Here is a 25,036-nt window from a genome sequence, read left to right on the forward strand (position 1 = left end):
ATTTGATGGGTCCACTTCAACACCCCCTGCCCTGGCTGGCTTCCATTCTTTGCATAGTGGAATAATCTTCTCTTCGTGCATTTCATTTTTGAAGACTATCTGAAATACCACCTCCCTTAGGAAGGCTTGTGCGACCCCTAGACTGTTGTATTCCTCCTTAATCCATCACCCAACATAGAACTGTGTGAACATCTCTCTCAAGGCATGTCCAGAACTCCACTTGAATTAATAGTCATTAGTATCTCACCCATGAAACCATCTCAAGGGCAAAAACAATTTTCCTCATCTTCCTAAGCCACACCTTGCCTTCCACTTCATTGGTGCTCAAAAACAGTTTATGGAATTGGATTGTAAGACTTAAGAAAACTCAATAGATACTTGTTTTTTTTGTTTGTTTGTTTATTTTTTACACCACAGCGGATCTGATATAATTGCTTTTTTTTGGAATTTAAACTCTCCCTATCATGAGGTACATGCAGAAATGATCTCATATGTCGAATTACTCAAGGGCAGGTGTTGGCAGACTTTTCTGCAAAGACCCAGATACTATATATTTGAGGCTTTTCTGCTCTCTGTTGCAACCACTCAGTTCTGCCACTGGAGCAAGAAAGCAGCTATAGACAATCTGTAGATGAACAGGTGTGGCCATGTGCCAATAAAATTTTATTTATAAAAGCAGGTGGTGGGTTATATTTGGCCCACAAGTCATAGTTTGCCAAACCCTCCAAAACCCTTAAAAAAGAAATCCTGCACAATCTCTGTGATATAGAACCAAATGAAAGTTGAGTGGAAGGTACCTTGACATTTGTTTTCTATTCTGGAAATAAAGCTACAGACGTTAATTTTCTCTCAATAAAACCTTTTTAAAAAAAAGCATTTTGTGCAATGCTTGTATCCCGATAGCAGTGAACATCATTGCTCTTGCTTTCACTTGCTTTTGTTCACTTGTTCATTTGTACAATTTGTTTGTGAATCAATTGTTTTATGTGACTGTTAAATCTATGAGAATTAGGTTAACCTAGTTCAGAACTGTGGGCTTGGACTGAGATTAGTTTTCTTTTTGACAATATTAAAATGAAAAAAATTTTTCCTCATTTTTCTAAAATGTTTATTTTAATTGACTCATGAGTCTTTAGCAGATGTGAAAGGTAAGGGTATTTTTGGTTTAAGGGACCATGAGTAAAGTCATCATCACATCTGTAAACTAACATTAACAGATTGACACACAGAGCAGGGAAAATTATGTCATGTCAATATTGGGACCAAACTCATCTTTAATTTCTGAAGTCCCCATCCACCTAACTCTGTGAATATATTGCACCAGTTTAAAAATTGCACTGATTTTTCCAGCCATTTCCAGAAAAAAAACCAAATTTGAGTATGGTTTATCAGACTTTCAGAGAAATATGGAGAAGAAAAAAAGTCTATTGATCTGACAAAAATGGCAGTCGACATTCTTTCCACAAGTCCATGAGCTTTCTTTCCTATCTGAGTAGTTCCATTATTTATAGAAATTGAGTCATCTCAGGGTGGATTTGAAAATCACATATTAAACTTTTTCTTGGATTTTAGTTGAGACCAATGTAATCTGGAAAAGAGTGACTGAAAGGTCCATGGTTCTTGAAGATGGGTGAATAGTTGAGAATTTATCAGGAACATGCTTGATATGGATGTGCAATCTCACCTGGAAAAGGTTACCTTGACCCTGAGGATGCAACTTCAAAGTCTTCTTGGTTTACGGTGACAAAGAGCCTGCCCCTTTTCCACAGTTTTCTCTCGTTTTATGACTCAGGTTTCAGTGAAGTCTGTGGTCAATTTATGTCTACCATTTCTCACTCGATCTCTTTGGGTCAAAGTGTCACCAAATTCATGATGGCTTCTGAGTTTTGTGCTGGACTGAGTAGGTGCAGAAGACCCCTGATTGTCCTGAAGCAGCAGTTCCCAGATTACACTTTGTGGAAAACGATTGTCCCTCGGAGTTATAAGGTGTTCCTTCAAAAGGAGTCCATTTTTCAAATAGTTTGTGAGATGATTGCCTAGCACACCAGACAATACTCATGGAGACTGCCGGGTCCAGGGACTTCTCAAGACTTGGAGAAGTCCTGAAGGATATGAATGTGTTTATCTTTCTTCCAACCATCATTTCCTAAACCACCTGGGCAAAGAAGCCCTCTGTCTCAGGACATGCAATTATAGCCTTCAGTGACGCCAGTGTTCCATAAAACAGTGTTAGAACAGCTGGACCACCTCTCCAGTGCTGCTGAAGCTTTGGTGTATATGTAAATTGTGGGGATTTTAGGACAAGGCTGATGGGATTCTGGTCTGGGGCTGCAAAGTTGACATTTCTGGTAAGCTCCCAGTTGGGGGTGATGGTGGTGGTCCACGCACATTGAGTAGAACAGTGACAAGAGCCCTCCTACCAAAATTGCTTCTCTCATCTTCCCTTGCTGGGTTGTTCTTCACTGAACCACACCAGGTATGCACTCAGCGTTACCCATCCTTAGTGTTAGGGACAAGTGCAGGTGGGCGGTGCTAACCACAGGAAAAGAGAAGGGGGAAAAATGAGGAGGCCAATGAGCATTTAGAAACAAACCCACAACAGCAGGAACTTGAGGTTAGAGACTTTTCCCAGGAGCATGTGCAGAAAGTAGGAGCTCACATCCAATGGTAACCTTTTTGCTATTAACATACATTAGCAGAATACAAATCACACCCACCAGTGCCATGACAGTTCACAAATGTCATGGCAACCCCTGAAAATTACCCTGTAAGGATAAAATTGGGGAGGGCCCTTAGCTCTAAGAACTCTCCACTCTTTTCCCAGAGAAATAATGAATATCCCACCTACCATTTAGCTTATCATAAAGTGTAGACATAAAAGCAGAAGTGTGGTAAGAGCCCAGCGTCTTCTCCACTTGTGGAGATAGACCCATTTCCCCTCAGGAAACATACTTTTGCTTTCTATTCTACACTGCCTGAAATAATAGCTGCTTGAGTGGAAGTGCTAAGTGTCTGTCATCTCTCCGTCACACTGCCCTGCTTGTGATTTTTCCAAACAAAAAACCAAAAAAACGGGAAAAAAACCCCCAAAAAAAAAAAAATCAACCCTGACATTAGTAACTGTTGTTTGAATTCCCACAAGGTCTGGGGATTTAGTCAAGCCCAAGTGCACATTAGAATCATCAGGGAGGCTTCTTAAAAAGACTAAATCCTGGTTCCAAAACTATGATATCATAATTTCTAGGGTGCTGTCTGGATATTTTTAGTTGAGATAATATTCATATATTAATAACATTGAATTAACCATTTTAACATGCATAAATCAATGGCTTCTAGGACATTGACAATGTTGTGCAACCATCACCACATTTTCATTACTCCAAAAGGAAACCCGGTACCCAGTAGCAGTCATTGCCCATATCCTCTGTCCTTGGACCCTGATGGCCACTATGTTCTGTCTCTATGGTTTTGCTTATTCTGGATATTTCACATAAATAGAATGATACAATATATAGTCATTTGTGTCTGGCTTCTTTCACTTAGTCTAATGTGTTCAAGGTTCACCCATGTTGTAGGATATACCAGTACTTTATTTCTTTTTATGGCTGAATATTATTCCACTGTTTAGATATGCCACATTTTGTTTACCATAAATTTGTTGATATGCATTTGTGTTGTTTCTACCTTTTGACTATTGTGCAGAGTGATGCTATTAACATTCATTTATGTGTTTTTGTTTGACACCTGTTTTCAATCCCTTTGAGTATATAATGCACCTAGAAGTGGAACTGCTGAGTCATAGGGTGCTTTAGACTGAATGTTTCTGTCCCCCCCAAATTCATATGTTGACATTTTAACCCCCCAAGGTGGTAATATAAGAGGTGATTTAGATCTTTGGGAGGTGATGAGTCATGAAGGTGGAGCCCTCACGAATGGGGTTAGTGTCCTTATAAAAGAGACCTCCACAGAGCTCGCTTGCACCTTCCACCATGTGAGGACACAGCGGGAAGGTGCCATCTATGAACTAGGAAATGAGTCCTCACCAGACACAGACTCTGCCATGCCAGGATCTGACTTCCAGCCTCTAGAACTGTGAGCAATAAATGTCTGTTGTTTATAAACCACCCAGTCTGTGGTATTCTGTTATAGCAGCCTGAGTGGACTAAGACATATGGTAACTCTACTTGTAATTTATTGAGGAACTGCCAAATTCTTTTTCACAGTGGCTGTAACATATTCCCACTGGACATATATGTTTTTAAAGTTCCCCATTGAGTCTAATCAAGAGCCAGGGTGAACACCACTGCCCTACAAGCAAGGGTGGCCCTGTTAACACACTTGATACATATTTATTTAATTCAATGGGGTTCCTGAACCAGTAGCATCGGCATTACCTAGGAACTTGTTATATAGAAATATAAATTCTTGGTCCCCATCCCAGGCCTACTAAATCAGAAACTCTGGAGGCAGAGGATGGTAGCCGCCTGTTTTAGCAAGCCCTTGGTGAGGGCGAGGGGGAGTCTAAAGTTTGAGAACTGATACTCAATATACAACTTTGTAATCTGCAATATTTTCACCTACTCCTACAGCATATGCATTTTCCCACATCATGAATTATTATCTGAAAATATAATTTAATATCTACATATAATATTTTAATACAAAACAAGTCCATTGTACACTTAATCATTATTTTATTTGGGGCCATTTGTTTTTTCCTGTTTTTTTCTAAATATAAATGGTACTCAAGGAATACTCTTGATAATAAGTATTTGACCACATCTCTGACTATTTCCTTTGGTTAACTTTAGAATTATAATAACTATAGACACTTTTATCCTTATGCCAAGTTGGATACTTCATTGGGCATGAATTCCTTCTGTGGATGGAAAACCAATACTTCCATACATCACAAACGAGGAAGACTATCTGGGTTATTGGCTATTTTTATAATATTTCTGGATCACCAATTCTGAGTTGATTTTCATCCCAAACCAGGGGAAGGAGGTTTTGCATATTTCTAGCCCCACTGCTTCCTCACTATTCATGATGTTTTGGCCAGCTTTTTAATTTCTCAGTCCTCAGTTTCCTTCCCTACAACTTAAGGGTAAAAATGCCTTCCCTGGGGCCGTTCAGAACCATCAAGTGATAGAACATGCAGAGAGCACTTTGTAACCGCAAAACGCAATACAACATGTGAGGTATTTTTATAACTATGCTCACTGCTTTGAAAAATTTACTCCCAAAGGATTCCCCCAATGGAAATATCCTCATTTTCTTTGAGCTGTGACTTTCATAAGCCTGACCTAAGCTGTATTATTTGCTCTGAATTCTTATGGGGCTGGCAGAAGCTTTACTACTCGCATATGCATAAATATTTTTTTGCAGCTCTAGAAATGCACTACTTAAATTTCTGGGTGTCAGTTTACCTCTGGTAGAACTTGTAAATATATATTTCTGGCTTATTTTCTATTTCTTTTCTTTTCTTTTTTTAAAGCCATGTGCCAATTCCATTCTATTCATCTTTATGGAGGTTGCCTCAAATCCTTTTTGAGGAAGAGGTTACAGAAACAAAAAAACAAATAAACAGGCAAACAGATACAGTGATACACTGTATAATATACTGGATACTTCCTCTTCCTTCTTGACTCTTTTATGACTCATTCTATATTTAAATGGAAACCATGACGGCAACACGAAAACAGGTAACACTATCCGTTTTCGCCAGTTGACGGTAATGTAAAAAGTCTTGGCGTTCGGTCTAAATTAGGAAAATTTGTAGACTTTGAGAAATGTAAATGAGCGGTAGTCTGCCATAGAGCTGCTGTAATTGCTTCAAGAAATACCTGTCCTTCCCTTCCATACCCATGCCACGAATGCTATTTCTTCCAATAAAGATGCATTTTGAAAAGACTGTTCAGAGGCAGACAAGAGCAGCTGCTGGCCTGTTTAAACAAGGCGAAACAAGAAGGAGCTGTGCGAACAGCCTGACAGGCCGCCCATCAGAGCAAAAGGGCGCCCACATGCCCTTTTATAGTCATCCTGGCCCTGTGTCCCCAAAATACTCTCTCCCCTAAGTTTCAAAGGTAGGGCTTGCTAAGTGGGCAGCCCGAACCGAGAGGCTGGAAACACCCTCAGTGTGCAACGGGACCCACCCTTCCACACTCCGGTGAAGAGTAGGGTATGTCTGTGCTCCTCATGGGCAGATGCGCTGAAACAGGCATGCAAATCCATTTGTGACCTTGGACCAGCTCCCAAGGCCGGCCACCTGAGCACGGCTGGCCGCTTTGCTGTCTTTGATTTCAAGGGACTTAACACTCCCTGACGTTCACCTGAGCCTCACCCTTAGCCTGGAAGACACACAGTAACCTGGGGCTCTCTGCAAGGGACGTGAGGTGGGATTCAGCCCCTTTTGGTGCGGCTGCTTCAGCAAATGTCAGGAGCTGGGAGCAGAGTATGAATAATCATTTGCATCCAGAATGCAGGTGGCAGCTCTCCAAGAGGGAGCCGAGGTAGCCTGGCTTCCCAGGTGGCAGGGGAACCCCTGCTTAGTTTTGAACTCAGAGGGGGGGAGAGAGAGAGAGGAAAAAAAATACGATTTCCAACAGAGCTGACAAAGGCAGGGTTAAATAAAAACAGTGGTATTCATGGAAGAACGGGAGAGCTCCCTGGCTGGAGCCTTTATTTCATGTTAATCACTTTCTAGTTGCTGCAGCCTGAAAAAGACGCATTTGTTATGCAGACAGTGTTCATTGTCAGCGGCTCATCAGGAATGCAGGAGTGCCAGCCACAAAATGAATTAGCTCTCCGGATACCAAACTGGGAAAACCAATTCCAACCCAAACTGGGAAAACCAATTCCAACCGGAGCGTGGCACATGGACTCCGGCAGGATTAAAATATACCAAGGCGCCCATAAGAGCGCGCATAAGACCGCTGCTAATTATCTGCTACTTTTAGGAACGGCATTGAGAAGGGAAAGGTCTGAGAGAGGGGAAGGAGGCAACTCAACAACAGGGTTCATTTAGGACAGTGAGGGGATCAGTTCGCAGACCTTGGTCCACGTCGAGTTCCCATGCTCTGGAAAAGTCTTTATTTTTCACTCAATAATTTATTATTTATCTTCCTTATGAATGTTGGGAATTTCAGGAATTCTGAGCATGCCAAAAAAAAGAAAGAACAAAAACAAAAAACAAAAACAAACAAAAAAAACCCGGTGCTGTGCAGAAACTATGAAAGCAAAACAGCGTGAAAGCAAAGCTTTCCTGTGCCCAGAAAGAAACAGCACAGACATAGGGCCCCGTAGAGAGAGAGGGTCTTTCTAAGCAGGCACCTGCAGGCCAGGTGAGTTTAGAGTTTATCATCGTCCATCGTTGCTCTGATGCACTTCCAGATTCCTGCACTTTCAAGCAGACTGTGCGGCTCAGACTCCATGCTGGTCAAACTGCCCTTGGGCCAGGGTAATTGTCACGTGGGCTGCGTTGGGTTTCCCACTTGGCATCAGGGCACTGTCCCTTCTAAGGCATTGCCACCGTGGTTCTGTGAAGCTAAGGTCAAGAAAGCGCTCCATCTTCAAGTTCCAGCGGATGTTCTTGTAGCTGTGTGATGATTCCATTGAAAAGAAAGAAAGATAGGTAGACACCTTCTTCTCTTTAAAACCTCAAAAACATTAGGGAGATTCAGAAGAAAAGAAAGAGTTCTTTGCTGATGTACACAAACACTTCTGTCTGTTGAGGTCCCGTATCACTAAACATCTTCACCAGGTGAAGATGGCAGGGCTGGGTGGTCCAATACAGCTTCGAGGCTTCCATGGGGGAGGTGGGCAATCATCCCTCAGGGCAGCCAGAAAGCTGCTTTGCAATTAAGCTGCTCTGCATGGGAGTATGTTCCCCTGGGGGCTTCAAGGTGAGTAGCTGCAGGAGCTCGTTTGATTAACGATGGGGGATGAATCCCCCAAGAACTTCATCTCAGGAGGAGATGCCAGCTGGGTAAGTATGTGCACACAAACCACCACCACCAACAACAGCAACAACAAAAATCCAACTAGGAGGGAGGTCAGCACCATAACATCGCCTATTAAGATAAGATAGCATCTGTTCATCAAGCTAAACACACACACACACACACACACACACACACGCACACGCACACGCACACACACCCCAATCACATATCACTCTAGGAGGAAAGAAAGGATCATGATATGACCCACTGGGGCTCAGAAAAACAACACCCCAACATGAAGGCCTCAGAAGCAGCCTCAGAAGGAAAAGGTTCCCTCTGACCTTGTCTTGCCCCCCTGTCTCTGTCCCATCCTCCCCCAAGGTAGCCATAGAAACTAGAATCCCTCTTCCCAAAGGCGCATCACAGAAACCCAAACCCCTTTTTCCCAAACCCAGATATAAAGCATGAAAATATGACTCTAACTCCCCCACATGCTTTCTGTGTAAAACTAGCCATAAGGAAATTCTCTGACCTATATATGACTGTAGGTCATGAGACCCCCACTCCAGAGAGGGTCCTGCCCCACACCCAGGAGGAAGGAGGCTGCTCAGAGAGGCCAAGAAGAGTCTGGACAGACAGGCCTTGCTGGGTTCCCACTTGGTCCGTCAGCACCAGATCACACCCTTTCATCCATCATATTTCCACACGGCAGCCCAAATTTTGTTAAACCTCAGCATAAAAATGGACAACTTCCCCTGTATCTGTGGGTCTTCATTCTGAAGGCTCCAGTGTATATACATTAAATAAACTTGTATGCCTTTTCTCCTATTCATCTACCTTTTGCAAGTTGACTTTTCAGCAAACATTCAGAGGGCAAAAGGGAAGTTTCTTCTTGGCCCCCTTACTGGCTACACCTGAAATCTTGATCTGGTTTTTGATTTTGTTGTCGGAACAGAAAGTACATGCCACCGACAGCCCGGGAGTCTCTTTCCAGGGAGTGAATTTAATGAGGCTCAAAAACTGCTTTGCCGCCTGCTTAAAGTCCCCAGGGAAATGTTCCCACTAGGGAAGTGGCTCTCGAGGACGGGATGCTCACCAATGTCTGGGGATATTTCAGGGCTCTCAGAATTGTTGGGGTTGGAGGATTGATACTGGGATCTCGTGTGTGGAGGCCATGGATGCTGCTCAATGTCTCACAATGCATAGGGCAGCCCCTTCACAACGAATTTCCCAACCAAAAATGTCACTGATGCCAAGGTTGGGAAACTCTGCTCTTCAGGTGGTCATATGTGGATACCTGCACAGCTTCGGTCTTATCTGACATAGTAGTGCCTGGATTTGGCAAAACTGGTGAGCAGAAACTCTTTTTAAAAGAGTCCTTTTTTCAAGAGGATTATTTCTTCCCAATTATCTATATGAAATTTTAGGGTCCCATAAAACCATGTGATGTCTGCAAGACAAAATTTAGGCTCGTGGGCTTAAACTACAGAGTGTTCGACATGTGGACATGATTATGATTCCTGGGAACATGAACAATATTGGGTGCTCCTGGGTCCATGCCCGGCAGGGAAATTCAGGTGCCTGTGTTCTTTCTCCCTTTTCCTCTCTGAATGCAAACCCTGCCTGGAACAGTACAGCTCCATCCCCAGCCACCACGCATATTTCAAAACACATCTAAGATTTCTCAACAGTACTGGTCACCTGCGGTAAAGGCCTCCACCCAGGTCTAGCCTTTTCTGGCATCCAATCTTCTACAACTGCGGTCCCCAAGCCCCGGGGGCTGGGGACTGGTACCAGTCCATGGCCTGTTAGGGACGGACCACACAGCAGGAGGTGAGTGGCAAGGGAGTGAAGCTTCATCTGTATTTACAGCCATTCCCCATTGCTTGCATCACTGCCTGAGCTCCGCCTCCTGTCAGATCAGCTGTGGCATTAGATTCTATAGGAGTATGACTCCTACTATAAACTGTGCATGGAGGGATCCAGGTTGCGGCTCCTTATGAGAATCTAATGCCTGATGATATGAGGTGGAGCTAAGGCGGTGATGCTAGCGCTGGGGAGCAGCTGCAAATACAGATTATCATTAGCAGAGAGGTTTGACTGCACAATAAATGTAATGAGCTTGAGTCATTCCAAAAGCATCTCCCACCCCTGGTCCATGGAAAAATTGGCACCAGCCCCTGGTGCCAAAAAGGTTGGGGACCACTGTTCTAAAACAGAACAGCCAGTTTGGGAGCCCATGAACCACCACCTAGTCATCTTTAAAAATGTCTTAAAAGTCTCATTTGTAGGAACTATAAATAATATGTTTTTCTCTGTTTTACATGGAATGCCACTGTTTTCAAAGAAAGAGATCTGGTTGGTTCACCAGGAAATGTGAGTGTGCCGTATCACAATGAGATCATTTCTCAATGATTTCTCCCCCACTGTAAAGCACATGGGCATCTTTTTTACAGAGAGCGGCCCAAGGACCTGCACATCCTGCCATCCCCACCTCACGCAGCAAACTGGCAGAAAAGGGACTTGGTGAACACTGGCATTCGTGAGCCCGGGGAAGAAGTACACGCTTCCTTATCACCAGTCAATAATTAGGCAATGAACATGGGTGGTGATATTTTTAATTTGTGAAAAATTAAGTGATGAATGGGTTCCTTATTTATGGAATGTTAGAGATAATTATGGTTTTCTAATTAGGCCTCAGGAATGGATTGTATTAGGACCCTCCGGAGAAACAGAACCAATAGGAGAGAAAGAGAGATTGACAGAGAAGAGGAAATTAATTACAGAAATTAGCTCACGTGGTTATGGAGGCCAAGAAGTTGCAAACTCCAACATCTGCAAATAGAAAAATCAGAAAAGCCAGTGGTGTAATTCAGTCCAAATCCAGAGGCATGAGAACCAGGAGTGCCAACGTCCCTGGGCAGGGGAGGATGCATGTCTCAGCTTAAGAAGAGAGAGCAAATTCACTTTTCTTCTGATTTTCTTTTTTTTATTTGGGCCCTCAATGGGTTGGATGATATTGGTGAGGGTGGATTTCCTTACTTAGTTTGCTGATTGAAATGCTAATCTCGTCCAGAAACACCCACACAGACACACCCAGAAGTAGTGTTTTACCAGCTGTCTGGGATTCCTTACCAGTCAAACTGACACGTAGAATTAACCATCACACGAATTGTCCCTGTTTTTTAGGCAACTGATGTGCGCAACAGCAGAGGTTCTACGAATGCGTTCACATAATCATCTTCTGATCACTGAACAATATACACTTCATTCAATTCTTATTGTGGCTTCTGACCTATTTATCATATTTGGAAGAGAGGTGCCCACATTTGTATTTTATGTTGCTTGGTTATAAGCACTGGGTGATACACACAGACATTCCAAATATACACACATCTTCATTCTCAGCGACATGTTTCCTGGAGGTCAGGGCTGTCAGTCCTCTGGAATTAATCCCACCCCTGGAACAATTCGGGAGACCGATTTACTAGATCTGCGAGGGTGGAGACTCTAAGGAAGGGAAAACAGTTCTGGGGCATTAGCACCCCTAACACTCTTTACCGAAAGCAAAGGCATTACTGGTTCATCTAAGTGGTCCTGCAAATTCTGTCTCATTCAGTGTATAATAGGCACAGCCTCTTCTTCGGTGTGACTTTTGCATGGGGACGCTATTTCCGAATCGACGTTAACACAGACGTGCTTGCTGACTGGCTGTCAGAAACCTGCTGTACGTATTTCCTACCCACGCATCGTCCTAGTCGCCCTGGCTCGTCGCAACAGTGTTTCTGACAGGTCAGTGATAATGTCCACAAGCTGCAGAGTGAAAATGAACGTGCAACCTGTGTAGACATGCCTTTCATTTTCAACAATACTGGAAACATCTAAAAGGGTCTCTGTGAGGTAGTGATTGTATACGCCGTAGTACAGGCGCAAGGATGGCAGGAAACGCCCAGAGCAAGTCAGCAAGAGAAGGAAAGGCAAACTCAAAGCCCCATCATGACCCTGAGCAGTGGCGTCACAGCGTCTTCAACCAGCGTTAACCTGAACCCTGTGTCTCTTTACGACATCGTGTTTTACATGATTGCCATAAATAACTACATTTAATTCCCCTCTCAGAGATGCATGTGATCTCATCGATTGCCATTCTTTCTTCTATTAAGTTGAATATATCAATGAGTAATTCATTATTTCTTGTTGGATTTGATCCGATCAGTGATAACTCAAACGTGTTTTTTGCTGCATAGTCTCCATTGGCTAGTTTTAGAAGTGGTCCTTTCTATACCGGCAGCTGCTCAAATTACTGAATCAAAGGACCTTGCATTACCTGTGATTTTATTTTGTTTTTCTTTTAAGATTCCTCTACTCTGCAAATGCTTTACATATGGGTAAGAAAATTCATTAGCTACTTCCCTTACTACCTAGGGATTCGTTTCCAAGAGATTTCCCATTTCAATATTTGAACATTCCCCTTCGAATGATTTCTTTTCATAATGTTTTTCATTTTCATAGAAATTGATACCTCCTGCACCTTAATTGCATTATCTCTCAGGATGACATTCCAAACTCACACACACCTCGTAGGTTTGATAGTTCTTCCCATTAAATCATAATTATTAGGCAACTTTATTGTAAAAAAAAATCATTTTAATACCATAATATTATAAACTGGTGCTTTAACTTAGTTTTTCCTCACTATGTTAATCTGGATCCCAAAATGAGCAAATGGCAAACAATTGTTTCTTAATGTGCTCCTCTCTTAACTTCTCCACACACATCACCACTACCAAAAAAAAAAACAAAAAAACAAATCCTAATAATATTATAAGGAAAGCACTTTATATGTGATGACAGATTGGGCAGTTGTAGCTATTATTGGCAGATATGAGTTTGATGGCAAGGCATTTCTGGGGCTCTGGTTTCCCACCCCTCATGTGCAAGTTAATGAGAGACTTTCTCTCCCATGTCCCTCCAAATCCTGCCTGATGTAACCTGAGCATGCCTTGCTCATTTTCATCTGAGGGTGCCTAGGCTCTTTCTAACTCTCAACCATCATTCAAGGTCTCCACCAAGCCCATTCACCTTCATGAATAACCAACTCACTGCTCCCTCCCTTTCTAAAACCCATAACAGTGACTGTAGAGGTCACTCGTTGTTCAATAGTCAACCCAACGCCATTCCACTTTTCCTTCACTTCTTCCTTAACTGTTTAGTGACCATCTACGGTGTGCCCAACAAAACACTTGGCACCAGGGACACAGACGTGAGAGAGATATGCTCGATGCCCAGGTCTTGGAGTTTGAAATCCTGAAGCAGAAACAGACCTGAAGCAGAGAAACACACAGGTATTTATTTATTAATATTACAGGTCCCACATGAAGAGTAATAGTGTCTCATTTGAAGAGACTTGTCTTATATAAATCACAGCTCATTTGAGTGACATTTTCAGAAGTTGCTTCAAACAAAAAAAAAAAAAGAGAGAGAGAGAGAGAAAGAAACTCTCTGGATGAATAATGTCCATTACTGTGTATAGGATCCCTTTTCTCTACAAAAGCGTCCGTATTCAGGGGGTGTTCTGTTGTCGCCAAGTCTTAGCTCTGATTTTGTAATAGATATTTGAAACGTTCTTTGCCACCTTGAGTCTCTGCATTTGCAGACTTCGTAGTAGTTCAGGAGAGTACATTTCAGTCTTCTGGACATCAGATTAAAGCATCCAATCGCTCACCCATCCATAATACCTTTACCACTTTTGCTTTGTGTGTGTGTGTGTGTGTGTCTGTGTGTGTGTGTGTGTGTGTGTGTGTGTGTGTGTGTGTGTGTGTAGCCTGCATTTAATGACATTTGTCTGATCTCTGGGACGTGTTCCACAGGATCTTATAAAATATTTCACCACCACCGCTTACATCTTATTAAATCAACAGAAACTTGCTCTAATTCTTTTCAAAGCCCATGTTTTTCTCAACTTTTCCCTCTACTACCTTGGCAGGCATTTCCAGTACATTCTACATTTCAGAGTTGAGCATCACCCACCCTGAGTTGATTTACATTGGCAGATTAAAACGATGGCCACCAGCATGTCATTTGTCAAATTTCCCATGGTTCATCTCGTGTATGACTTCATCTCAGTAGACAGAACTCAGGAATGATTTCATGACTACTCAAAAATCCATTAAAAATTAACCAAAAAATAGAATCTTGACTAGCCTAAAATAAAACACAATATCAGTTTTGACTAGGGAGCATAAAATCCCTCGCTTCCATTCTCCAAAAACATGTACCCTTCAGACCGTGGGCTAGTTGCTAAATAGAAGCTGAAAGATCTATGTGCCTCTGCTATTTGCAGCTGTGTGCATTGGTTCAGATATCTCAGCAAAACACACTGCATGCCAACATCAATTTAGGAGGACACCCAAGGAAGAAACAAAGTCAATGTTATTTTGTTGGAGAGGATTTTCTCATGTCTCAGTCTCTTCTCATATTGTGTTTTGTTTTTTGTGCTGTAGAACCTTTTTTTTTTCTAATTCTGTATCATTAGTGCCAAATTCAATCCAACTAATACAATTCTAATGTGACCGTAGGTAATTATTTTTCCCTGGCACACTTTTCCACAATTTCCTGGTGTTTTGTAGCACAATTACCTGGGAACAAAGTTTGGAACATAATTTCTTATCTATTGAGGCTGAGAGAGTGTGGCCATTAATTACTTTCTTTTAAGTACTAATTGACTTTGATACTTGAACTTATTATATACTTATGGGTAAATTGTTTGTTTTCATTTTAAGCTTTGAAGTCAAGGATTACCTTTGTAGTCAATGCCAAAAGCTGGGGAAAAGTTACATTTATGAACCTTGAAGCAAATGAATATAATTTTCTTACATTTTGGTTGTAATTTTGTTCCTAAAGCCTATGTTCATTAGAGAAAAATACCTAATTAATATGTAACCATAATTTTTATGTTCTCCATTTCATAACAAAATAATTAAATGTTCATTTAATACATATTGGGTGAGCACCAACTCTGTATTGATCATTGTCCTAAGTGCTAGGGAGAGATCCGTGAAAATCATGGATAAAATCTCTCTCATGAAGCCTAAAGAGACGGTCCCTATTTATGACGACTTGCCTTACGGTTTTCAACTTGGCGATGGTGTGAAAGCTAAACGCACTCAATAGGAACTGTACTCCAAGTACCCATATAACCCTTCTGCTTTTCACTTTCAGTACAGTGGTCAATAAACTGCATGAGCTATTTAATACTTTATTGTACAATAGGCTTTGTGCTAGATGATTATGCCCAACCATAGGCTAATGTGAATGTTCTGAGTGCATTTAAGGCAGATGGGGCTAAGCCGTGACGTTTGGTAGGTTAGGTGTATTCACTGTATTTTCGACTTAGGATATTTTTTGATGATGATGACAGGACGTAACCCCATCAAAAGTCAGGGAGCACCTGAACATCGACATGGAAGGAGGAAAAAAACAAGTAAACAGATATGTGAACAAAATTAATTTATATTACTCTGCATTTTCTCTTGATGGAGAAGATAAAGCAGAGAAATGAAATAGAGTCACGGTGGGTATGGAGATAAAGAGGGATTCCAAGTGGGCAGGTGGAGGGAAGATTCTCGATAGGTGGTCAGGGAAGGTTTCTTTGCAGAGATGATACCGAAACTGCCTGTGAGAAGGACTCGGGTACATGCGGAGCCTGGGGACGGTGGATGTGTCGGTTAATAAAGCAGAAGAAAGGACCGTGCGGTCGAGGCTGGAGAGCACGGAGAACAGAAGGAAATGGGCCAAGAGCAGGCAGGGAGCGTGGCTCGCCAGAAGCCTGGGGTCTTGGGAAGGAATCTGCATTCTGTCCCCAGTTTGTTGGGAAGGCAGTGGAGGATTTTTAGTGGAGATTTTCTTTTGCCAAAACTGACTCCATCTGCGCTGAGAAGGAATAAAGGGGGGAGGATGAGCGGAAGCGGCGAGAGGCCAGCGCAGCGGTCCAGGAGTGACAGCTCAGGGCCCAAGGGATGGAGTCGCCGTGGTCAGCTGGGGACAGAACAGGTGTGAGAGCCAAGCCTGAGCACAGATGGGATGTGAGGGGAGGTAAAGAATCAAGGATGTTGGGTAGGACTTTTGTTTACTTAAGAGAGAGAGGTAGGTACATGGATGGAGATGATACATAGATGACTATAGAAAGATGGAGACAGGCAGATAGAGATAGGGAGATTAGATAGAGCTGATGCATGGACGATTACAGGTGGATGTAGATGATAGATACAGAAGACGAGAAAGTTAGATTGATAAATTGATAAGAGATAGACACATAAATAGATATACCTTTAAGTAAGAAATTCCTTCCTTCCTTTCTTCCTTCCTTCCTTCTCTCTCTTTCTCTCTCTCTTTCTTTCTTGTATGTGGGTAGGAAATCTAAATGGTTATCCCCATCTGCCAATGAAATGACTGGAGATATTTATTGGCATGGGCCATTTTGAGCTGGTCCATGTGAAACTAATGTCAGCTAAATAGCAAACGACCCTCTGAGGAGGCCCATCATTGCTCAATGAAAGAAATAAAAGAAATTCATTTTAACTCAGGGCTCACCCCATTAGTATCCCCTTTCCTGTTGTCTAATGGTAAAATGCCAGCTAATTCCCAAAGCGCATCATTGCAGACAAAACCTCACCACCTAAGGAAAGCAAGTCTGTCCTGGAGAAGACACCCAGCAACATCGATTGCCATCTAGAAAAGATGTACTCTACGAAATGAGTGTGCCCAATAGCATGTGACAGAGCTTGGTGTCTCAGGCTGGGTTCTGCAGGAAGCAGACTGAGATGGGGATTAGCACGCACAAGGTTTATCAGGATGGAAAGGAAGGGAAGTCGCAGGACTGGGCCACGGGAGATGTCTGAGTCCAGGATGCAATCTGTGTCACCTCAGTCAACCACACAGGAAGTCCTTAAGATGAGAGGACCCTCATGAACTGCCCCAAGTGTCCAGCAGTCACTGGAGGTGAGAGTCACAGGAAGAGGGTGTAGCTTTGGGCTAGGTGGTTCTCTTTGGCCAAAGGTGTTCAAAGCAGTATCCAAGGGGAAGTGGAAGTCCCTCATTCCTGAAGGAGGACCTTGATAGCCCATCAGAGCATTCATTACACATGACGTGGAGTCATAATAAAAATGTGATTGGGAAATCCAAACACCTGGGCTGTGCTTCCGTCTCTGCAGGCAATTGTTTTATGGGAACCAATAGGGTCCTTCAACTCCCTGGTAAGTTTTCTCATCATTAAAATGGGCTAGTATCTTGGGACTCTTCCTCTATAATACTCTACAAGGACTCGGCAGTCTACGGAAACTGACTTAACCCATTCTAAGAATCAAGAAAGCAATGGTATCTTCGAAGGTATTAGATAGCCCTTTGAAAATAAGTTTTTATTAATATGAAGTTTAAGAAGGCTGCCTTATTTGGGATGTGGGAAAATTAAGGAAAAGGGAGACAGGTGAGTACCAGGAAAAAGCCTGCAGCAAATTCAGATGTGTTAAAACATGTATGATTTAGTGGAGTGGCAGAACTAATAGGAGGGCTTATTACATAAGAGAATAGAGGGACCTTCTCAAAATAGCCCCTCCAAAGGGAAGAGCATGTTGGGGTTTCCAACCTTGGTCTAAGGAAATTAGTGTCACCAGAGGGTTGAGGAAATCCTAAATGCAGAATGGCAAATATTACTTATACTGACCACAGCCCAGGTCCCATCTTCTCCTGCCTTTCCCACCTGCCCCCAGAGGAGGAGGGAAGGAGCTTGTGATGAAGAATCAACCCAAGGGACTCCCTGCAGGGTGCACAGCTGCGACCTAGCAAAGCCAGGGTAGAGGATACTGTCTCCACTTTCATTAATGTGCTGAGAGATATAAGAGGACAGAGAAAGTACTTTCAAAAGAGGAGGTCAACCAGAACTCTCATAGTTTGTTGGGGGAAAGCTTAAATGTTACAACCCCTTTGGAAACTGTCAGCATAAAACTGAACGTACCCCTGCTCTACGCATGACTCAGCTCTTCCAACCCCCAGATATTTACCCAAGAGAACTGACAACATTTGTCCATAAAGGGACCTGTACAAAAATGTCTGCAGCAACTTAATAAGTAATGATCCCCAAACTGCAAACAGCCCATGTACCCATCAACTGGAGAATGAGCGAATAACAATGGTTTGATCCTACAACAGAATGTTATTCAGAAAACAAAACAACACAACACAAAAACAACTAGTGCCCATAACAACATGAGTTAATCTCAATCACATTATGCTGAGAGAAAGAAGCCTTGCACATAGGATGGCCAAATTTAGTAAACAGAAATTCAGGGCACCCAGGTAATTTGAATTTCAGGTAGATAATGTAAAATTTTCAGTGTAAGTATGTTCCAAGTATCCTTGGGTCAGACTTACACTAAAAATATGCACTGATTATCTGAATTCCAAATTTAACTGGACATAGTGTAGTTTATCTGTCACTCCTACTTACACAGTGCACAGTTTCATTTATGTGCAGCCCCGTGGTGGAAAATAACTAACCAATATTTACCTCTGGGAGTGTGGCACGTTGATTGTCCAGGAAGAGGAGGAATGAGTGAACTTTCTAGGGTGATGCTCATGGTCTATATCTCAATACCAACCTGGGTCACACAGGTGTGAGCATTTGTCAAAATATAGCTACGGTAACTTGGGATTTATGTATTTCATTATGTGTACATTTACACAAAAAAGAACTATAAGCAAATATTAAACTGTAGTTAAATATGAGCTTGTCGGAAAATTTACAAAGAGGTTATAGTTACTTGCGATTTACCTTAAAATACGTTAAATGGGTAAATGGATGGATAGAAACATGGATGGATATATGGACGGATTGATATATGCTAGGGCTTCATAGATGGTGACAGAAGACACAAGACCTCTGGGTCAGAGACAAAGCACAGTTTTGCACACAGTAACAGTATCATCTGGAGAAGCAGCATCTGTACTGTTTTCCTGAACTGCAGACCCCACCGGGAGCTATGAAAAGGGCTGGGTGATGTCTGCACGCAGTAGATTGCATCACAGGACAGGAACCCTGTGCTTAGGGATCCGACCTGAAAACTTTCAGTGACCAGTAAGCCTGTATGCCCTCTCCTCCAGGAGGAGACATTATCTTTACTACATGGGAAAATCTGCCATTTGCCTTAAAAGAAGACACACCACCATCTCTATCACCCAGGGCTTTTACCTACACAAACATCCTTGAAAAGGTAGCCCAGAATAAAGGCCGTCGTACCTCTGCTTGCAATACATGCAGAAATGCAAGACACACTGGAAGAAATGTCTCCTCCTCACATCTTTTCCATTTGATTTCTTGAATAAATAAGAAAATGACTTAGAGGTGTAATATAGCCTATATTACATCAAAAGCTATGACACAAGGACTCTCAGTACCAACAGACAGTGGGGCGAGAAACTCCCCATGGAGGATCAGTCTCCTTTCTCAAAATTAGGCCTTCCACTATTCCTATCAGCAGGTTTCACGGCAGGTTTAGAGCTTTCCCGTGCAATCCTAAAAGGAAATTGATCTTCGGACAACTTAGCGGCTTTCATTTGTGAGTCATCTTGCCCATCTGAATTGCGAAGTTAATTGCTTCCATAACCTCCTTGGAAAGAAGTGAAGTCCAGTGATTAGCAACCCAAAACCCACGTCTTATTCAGTGCTTTGGTGCCAGCTTTCCGGACCACAAGAAGGCCCCGGGTGGACAGCCATGATTGCCCGTCAAATGCGACACTTTGTATATTATTAGAGATGCCCTAGGGATGTAAATTGGTGATAGACTGCTTTAATTAGGTTCTCTATGTGTGTGTGCGTGCACATGCCTGTTTATGAGCAAGTTAGGAGCAAGTGTTTATCAGCAAATCCCTTTATTATGACTGATTATTTTGGGCTGAAGTTATTACTTAAAGGTAATCAAATTATGGGTGGGAAACAAAGAATAAAACGAAAGATCAAAGTTTCCTGGCCAATAATGTAAAGCACAAATTGTTTTTTTCTTCCTATTTAGTTACTTTCAACCAATTTATTAGCTCAACATCCCTACTGATGGCTTGTGGGATTTGGTACAGAATTCACTTTGCAACAAGTTATATTTTGTAGTTTCTATCTGCCAGAATCACTGGAGAGTCCAATTCTTTCTAGATTATATACTCATATGCATGTATGTGTGTGTGTATGTTTGTAATTCAACACACAGAGAGAGAGAGAGAGAGAGAGAGAAAGAAAAGAAGCCGTAACACTCAACCATTTCTTAAGGTTATGTACCTCTTCTGAATTTTCAGGAAAAAAGTAGAGATCTTATCATTGGATGAGATGTGGCCAGAAAAAAAGAAGTATTTATCCGGATTGTTGAAAAATGTTCATCACGTAGTCCCTGTGGAGTACATACCAGATGGCATAATTTCTGGTGCCTTTGACAGAAACAATTTGAACTCTGCTGGTTTAGGGAAATAATTTTCAACCTAAGTGGGAAATTAACAATGGAGGAGAAGGAAAATTTAATTTTTTAAATTTAAAAAGAATCATATTTTAAAAGAGAAATTGCTAAATTTAGAGACTGCTGTTAGAGTACCCCTGAAGTTTATTTTATCGAGCACATTCATAACTATGATCATCATAGGGTACTACATTTCTCACATTGGTGATGGCACCAAATTATGAAAGAAAATTATTATGCCATACAGAATTGAAAATGTGAATAAAGATGATCTGCCTTTGGCTCTGGAGTGAGAACTGAGAGTATCAATTCTTAATTTTTATGGTAGCTGGCCCTAAAATGATCCCTGACTCTCGCTGTGCATATGTTCATTTAGTTCTCTCCTACATTATATCAGGGTTGTTTTATTGAACCACTCTAATATTATTGTTTGCATAGTGGTAGCACATGACTCTCACAGCTAGGTCATGAAAGATATTATGGTTTCTATGTTGCTCTCTGTTGGGTCATTCATTCTGAAGAAAGCTGGCAGTCATCTTGTAAGGACACTCAAGCAGCTCTATAGAGAAGATGGCGTGGTGGGGAACTGAGGTCTTCTTCTAATACAAAGCAAGGAACTGAGACGTCTAGCTAACAGCCACATAAGTGAGCCAACCAGTTCCTCCAGCCCCAGTCAAGCCTTCAGATGATATCAGTGACAGATCTTGACTGTAATCTCATGAGATACTCGGAGGAAAATATATGGAGCTCAGCCACACCAGGATCACTGAATCACAGAAACTGTGAGAGAATAAATGTGTGTTGTGGGAAGCCACTACATTTTGAGTTGCTTTGTTTCACAGTATTAGATAATGAATGCAATCACCAATGCCATCTTCCGCATTGGGAACAAGATGCAATTATTATGATGATAGCTGAGATGAAAACTATTCAATGCAAAATATCAACACTGTTTGACATTGGTATCAATGAAGTCAGTACCAATAATGTTGATCAGACACTACTCTTATAACGATTGTACAGGAAACTCACTAGCTGGCTCAATCCCATTCTTTAAGATATTATAGTCAATATACAATGTATTACAATGCATAATCTTTACAAATGAAAGTATCAGAGTAGAAAATATTTTTAATTTTTTTTATCATTCTCACATGCCCATGTTCACATTTGGGAAAAAAAAAAAGATAGATTTGTTTGAACTAGATAAGCTATTCACATGGGGGAAAAACATGCAAAAAAAAAAAAAGCCAGTAAAATTCAGGAAAAGAAAGGTAATTAAGGGGGAAAATGATACCTCACATATATTAGATCATATTTTAAAGCTATCCCAATTAAAAGAGTTTGATTCTGTCTTGTGGATATGATAAGAATATTTATAGTATGATTGCTTAATAGCAGTAAAAATTGGAAATAACTTGTGCACACCAACAGAATAATGGTAAGTAAATTACACTAAATTCTTTCAATAGAACATCATGCAAGTATTTAAAAGAATGAATCATCTCAGTGTAACTGTGGAGCAATCTTCAAGTGATCTCTTTATGTGACTAAAATAAGATGCAAAACAGATGAGATATGATATACGGGTAACTGCTAAACTTTAACCTTGAGCCTTTAAAGCTATAATAGTTCTTTTTCTATTTTTTAGACAGGGTCTTACTCTGTTGCCTTAAGCTCCTAAACTCAAGTGATCCTCCTGACTCAGCCTCCTCAGTAGCTGGGACGTCAAGCTTGTACCACCATGTCCAGCTATTATTTTTATTTTTTGTAGAGACGAGGTCTTGCTCTTGCTCAGGCTGGTCTCAAACTCCTGGCCTCAAGCAATCCTCCCCCCTCGGCCTCCCAGAGTGCTAGGATTACAGGTGTGAGCCACTGTCCCCAGCCTGAAACAAGTTCTTAAGTTCACAATGACGTAGCAGAATTTCTTCTTTCCAATGGCATTTGATTATAATTTACCTGAAGGAGTTAGAGGAAGTGTGAACCCATGAGGGGACAACTTTCATAGCTGAAAGAGACTAAACTGTTTTAGGAAGAATTGAAAACACTCTTGGCTAAACTTTCAGAATAAATACATAAATACAGGTATTGTAAGATTACATCTCGATATTTAAAACATAGTTTGAAGAGTTTTTTAAAAGTCTTTATTTCTATGCATTCAAACATACTACTAAACTGAAAGATAAAGAACATTTTTAGCTATGAAATCAGCCCTGCACTAAAGCCAAGTAAGATTCTATTTCTTCTTTAAAAACTTTTTGGGAAGAGAGAAAATAAAAGTTGAACATATATTGGTAAAAAAACAAAATTTTATCACTACTCTATCAAAGTTCAAAATTTTAACGTATTGGACTTTAAAACCGTGATCCACAAATTGCTTCTGGACCATCCTGTTAATACTGACTTTAGTGATCAATCCAGCATAAAACTCTTTTTTCTTCTAGTTGGTTTCTTAAGAAAGATGCAATGAATGTATATTTAGACAGTGTCGCACAGAAAGACTAGGATTTTCTCGGGTGAAGTCTCCGAAATCCTAATCCAGGCGAGCTACTTAATTGGAAAGTTGCATCACTGACAAATTAGAATACAACAGGAAGAAGTGTATTTTGCCCAAACCACAGATGCAAAAAGTCGTCTGGCAAATGGGACAGCCAGATAATGGATTAAGTTTTCCTCTGTAAGATTCTAGTCTACATGGAGGCTTTGAAACATTCCTCCCCCAACACTCTGCCTTCCAAAATATTAAATAATGAATTTTTAATTCTAATAATCTTATCTCCCTAATGCTACCAAATGGTCATACATCTGTATCGCCTGCTATCTTTATTTAATGGGAAAAAAGTCCTCGATCTCATTAGATTAAAAAAAGGAAGAAAGAAAAATGGCAACCACCACCACCACCAATTCTTGATATTAGCATTTTCAAATAATCGTTAGTTATTACATTTGAAAACCGGCTGTGGGCTCTGGCTAGAAATCCAAAGCACGTGTTCTTCTGACTTGCCTCCGCAAACTCTTCTAACATCCACTTCCTTTCTACTCTGAAATGTTTCGGTGCTCCACCAGACTCCTGCTTCCCACTACTTAAACTTGACTTTCCACTTTTAAGTGAAGGATGCTCAGACAACACCGTGTTAATTTCTGCGGACACTAAATTTCATCTAATTCAGCAAGCAGGCCTCTGCTAATTAGGCCTCCCAGGACGAGTGATTGCAAAGGTCTCTTCCAGCCGCCGCTGATCGATAACTCACAACACGCGCGGTTCTGCTGGTCAATTTCCTGGGCTCCTGAGTAAGAAAGAGGGACCTGTTCTTGTTAACAACCTATACTTGCCTAAAATCACAATCTGTTCCCACCTTGCCCGCGGAGTTCGCCGGCTGCATGCAAACAACATCTCTCCCTCTCTTCGTCCCGTCTTTGCTGACTGCCGGAGGGGGAAGGACGCTCCTGCAAACACCTCCAACGCGGCTGCCACCTGCCAGCTTTGAGGCTGATGGATGAAGAAGTCAGGCTGCTGACAGAGCCAGCCCAGATTAGCTGTTGGATCCCAGGGCGCAAGCCTTGTTTGATGGAGCCCCAAGAGATCGAGTACACGGAGCCTAATTTAATGTAATACTGCTCCGCAGTTACTTAAAAAGAGAAAGAAGAAAAGGATACGAAAAGCCCACACAATTTTGTTTCCTTCCTGGTGGCCGCAAAGAGCCCTAGGCCCAAGGACTGTGGGGCCAGAAGCCGCCACCCGCGCCAAGGGTTTAGAAATCCACCGCACTGCTGTGTGCCAGACGCCGGCTTCTCCCAGCAGACGTCGTGAGGCCGCACAGCTGGCCCTTGCGCATAGGACACAATGCAAAGAAACACCACCATAAACTAAATGAAATACAGTGTTGCCCCGACACACACAGAACAAGTTACTCCCGGTGGGGCTAAGGCCTTTGAAAAGCAGAACGTGTGGGGAGAAAGGCCAGTGCTAACGGGACAGAAAGTATCATTGTTCATTTAAATGGCTTTTATTTTCAGAAAAGAAAAGAGCTAGTCATGGGGCTCCGCGCCATGCCCGTTGCCTAAATACATTACAACAGGTGATGTTTCTCTTTAAAGTCGAGCTTGCTCTCCCTGGCCACCAGCGTTCTGCGTCGCACCACTGAGCCTCTCTCCCAAAAAAGGAAGAAACTCCGTGGGAGCGACTCCCCGTGGCTGGTTTACGTGCATTTTTTCACAACTAATTTCCAATATGCAAAGGCCCATTTCTGTGCGCCCATAGTTAATGAAGCCCTGTTAGTAGGTGGCACTTTGCCTCCTGGTGGCGAATTTGCTTTCAAAGCGAGAGATGCGTAAAGATTTGGTGGCTCTGTCAGAAGGCTCGGCATGAGAAGAAAACAGTACGGAAGTGAACGGAACGTTTTAAGGTGAGGGACGGCGACACGGGTGTTACTGGTGCAGTATTACCCTTTCCCTAAGGCTCTTGTGATGAGCAAAAGGCCAGAAATGTGTTCTTCCACCAGGATGGCCCTAGGTGTGCTTGTGGATATTTACTTCAATAATAGCGTTTACCTCGATACTAACAGTAATCAGCCAGCCTTTCACAGGCTTCAGTTTATAGAG

This window comes from Propithecus coquereli, unplaced genomic scaffold, assembly GCF_000956105.1.
Source record: "Propithecus coquereli isolate 6110/MARCELLA unplaced genomic scaffold, Pcoq_1.0 Scaffold52, whole genome shotgun sequence".
In the NCBI taxonomy this organism is placed as follows: Eukaryota; Metazoa; Chordata; class Mammalia; order Primates; family Indriidae; genus Propithecus; species Propithecus coquereli.